This window comes from Oryzias melastigma, unplaced genomic scaffold (genome assembly GCF_002922805.2).
Source record: "Oryzias melastigma strain HK-1 unplaced genomic scaffold, ASM292280v2 sc00263, whole genome shotgun sequence".
Classification (NCBI taxonomy): domain Eukaryota; kingdom Metazoa; phylum Chordata; class Actinopteri; order Beloniformes; family Adrianichthyidae; genus Oryzias; species Oryzias melastigma.
Window position 1 is genome coordinate 310,594 of NW_023416897.1, and position 3,246 is coordinate 313,839.

Below are 3,246 nucleotides of genomic sequence, written 5' to 3' on the forward strand. Positions count from 1 at the left end.
CAGGTTTGGTGGTGGGTCAGTGATGGTCTGGGGAGTGTTACGGCTGTGGCCGTATTTGGTTTTGTTTCTCTTGGTTTAGTGGATTTTTTTCAGAGTGGGACATCTTTGTGTTTTGTGGATCTTTGTTTGTCTGTCTGTCTGTTGATTTCTTTCAGGTGTGGTGCTGGAGGCGTGGCTCCCCATTGGTTCAACCTGAAGGAGGGGAGCCTTCAAAACCACCATTTGGACCTCCAGACCATGAGAAGGGAGCTGGGCTGCAACCTGCCTCCACTGCAGCTCAGTGATCTTCTCCACCTGCTTTGATTTGTGCGCACTTTGTAGTTTCTTTGGTGTTTTGTGTTAAGTTCCCACTCTGTATTCTTAGTGTTGGTTTAAGTTAAGTGAAGCTGTAGGGGTGAACTGCCAATTTATTTAGTAAATGTTTTCTCCTGTTTATATTAGTCCAGGGAGGTTAATGTTTGTCATTATTTTACTGTTTCTTTTACAGGTAAGCTCCCTGGGTTGAGTTAGTTGGGGTTTTGTTTGTTGTTTTGGCCTTGGTTCACCCTGAAACCTTTTGCTTCACTTTTAGTTATTATTTTGGTGGTTTTGGTCTTTGTAAATAAATTTGTTAACTTTTTATGGAGACTTTTGTAGTGTTTTTGTTAAACCCTTACTTAATTTACCTTTATGTTTGGCCCTGCACCCCTAGACCACATGGGGCGTAACAGGGAGGCATATCCATGGAGGGATGCACAGACCTCTACTGCCTAGAAAATGGTGCTCTGACTGCCATAAGGTATCCAGATGAAATCCTTGAACCCATTGTCAGACCCTACGCTGGTGCAGTAGGTCCTGGTTTCCTCCTAATGCACGACAATGCCCGGCCTCACGTGGCAAGAGTATGCAGGCAGTACCTGGAGGATGAAGGAATTGAAACAATTGAATGGCCTTCACCATCCCCTGACTTAAACCCAATAGAACATCTCTGGGACATTATGTTTGGGTCCATTAGGCGCCGCCAGGTTGCTCCTCAGACTGTACAACAGCTCAGGGATGCCCTCACACAGATCTGGGAGGAAATGCCACAAGACACCATCCGTCGTCTCATTAGGAGCATGCCGCCACGTTGTCAAGCATGCATACAAGCTGGTGGGGGCCACACAAGATACTGGAAAGCTTTTTGAGTTGCAGAAATGAAGTTTTGGAAAAAATGGACTAGCCTGTCACATCTTCATTTCCCTCTGATTATATGATGTCTACACAATTGAGCCTCTGACTTGTCATCCTTTGTTCCAAAGACACTGCCCTGTCGTTATTTGTATAGATATCCAACTTCATATTGAGATCTAATGTATCTAATGTGTTTCTTTAAAGTGCTCCTTTAATTTTTGTGAGCAGCATATATATATATATATATATATATATATATATATATATATATATATATATATATATATATATATATATTAAGGCTGTCAGATTTGTCACGTTAAAAACGCGTTGATCTGACATGTGCATGACGCCGACAATTTTTTTGACGCATTAATCGCGGATTTTTCTCATACGTGCCTTTCCATACCGCGCGCGGGCGTCCCCCCTTTAACTCACCGGCTGCTCTCACTAGATCACGGCCGGGTCTCCACCCACCGAGCTGCGAGCTAGAACCGGCCCGGCGCTAGGACCTGGAGAGCTCCTGCACCCTAACCCGGCTCCGGTTTGCGTCCAGTACCACGTCTGGTGGTACCTGCTCGCGTCCGGCGCCGCGTCCCGAGAGCTGCGGACCCCCGACGTTCGGAACAGCAAGCGCACCGAGGGACGTTTTAAATGTTCTGGAGGTTTAAGCGTGATCCAGCCCCAGCATAGCGGTCTGTCTGCCGGCATATTCATGGCGTGAGCTCCGCTGGAAACAATAAGTGGTGCAACCCTGGACATTTCACCGTAAGAAAAACCATTGGCTGCAAAGACTGTGAGCTTTTAACAGTTAGCATCCGCCCGTATTACCTACCTCGGGAGTTTACAAACGTCCTGGCTGTCTATGTTTACAGAGCGCACGCAGAGACAGCCATCAAGGCAGTGGTCCATACGTTTTCGGAGTTAAAAACCTGGCACTCTCAGGCTCTCGTGATCATCTCTGGGGACTTCAATCACGTCTCCCTTGATGCCCCGCTATCAACAATGCATCAGTACGTGAACTGCCCTAGTCGCAGAACGATTGATTTGTTTTATGCTAATATCAAAGATGCCTATCAGTCCACGCCCCTCCCTGCCCCCGGCAAATCAGATCACATTTTGATCACCTTACACCCCACATATACACCTTTAGTGAAGAGGCACCCTGCAACAACAAGGAGCGTGAGGAGGTGGACACCTGAGGCTGAGGAGGAACTCAGACCCCGCGCTTACACCGCCAGCGTCAAGGCTCCATTGCGTGCGCTGTAGTCTTTTCGTAGCATTGAAAGTGCGAGAGAAACTTCCACTGCAGGCGTTCACGTCTTGCGTCTGCGAACCGGCCTCTGCGTCGCTGCAAATCCGTTTCATGGGGTTCAAATTTTGACGGACGACGCAGCTGATCTGCATCATTTTTTGTGAAGTTGGGGCTATTCATGACTTGAACCGGAAACCACATGAGTGAATTTAAAGTGCATCCTGTATATTTTCAAAATGAAACGAACTTTCCGCTGAACTCGCCGGTTTCAGCGTGTCATAAACATTACGTAATTTACGTGTTGCTCAAATTGAGTTGCAGCACAGCGTTGTCAGTCATAACCATGGACGAGGAGAAGCTGATCATAGAGATCCAGCACTACTCTGTCTGGGCTGAGCTTTCACAGGCTGTGGCTGGAGCAGCAGCCAGTGTAAGCCATCGGCTGTAGCTAGTCCACTCCCGCGACGCAACGAAGCCTTGACGCTAGCGGTGTAAGCCCGGGAAGAGACTGCTTTGGAAGCACAGACTGGAGCATTCTGCTGGACCCCATGGAGAAGACATCGAAGGAGCATCCCAATGCAGAACTGACTACATGAACTTCTGCATGGATATGTTGTGTCCACAAGAACTGTCCATTGTTATGCAAATAATAAACCCTGGATAACAAGGAGAGTGAAAGTGATTCTAAATAAAAAGAAGAGAGCAATCAACAAGAAGGATCAGGAGGAAATTAAAAGAGTGCAGATAGAACTGAGGAGCTGCCTGAAAGATGCCAAAAACACCTATAAGGACAGAGTGGAGAAGAAACTGGAGAACAATAACATCAGGGAGGTGTGGGA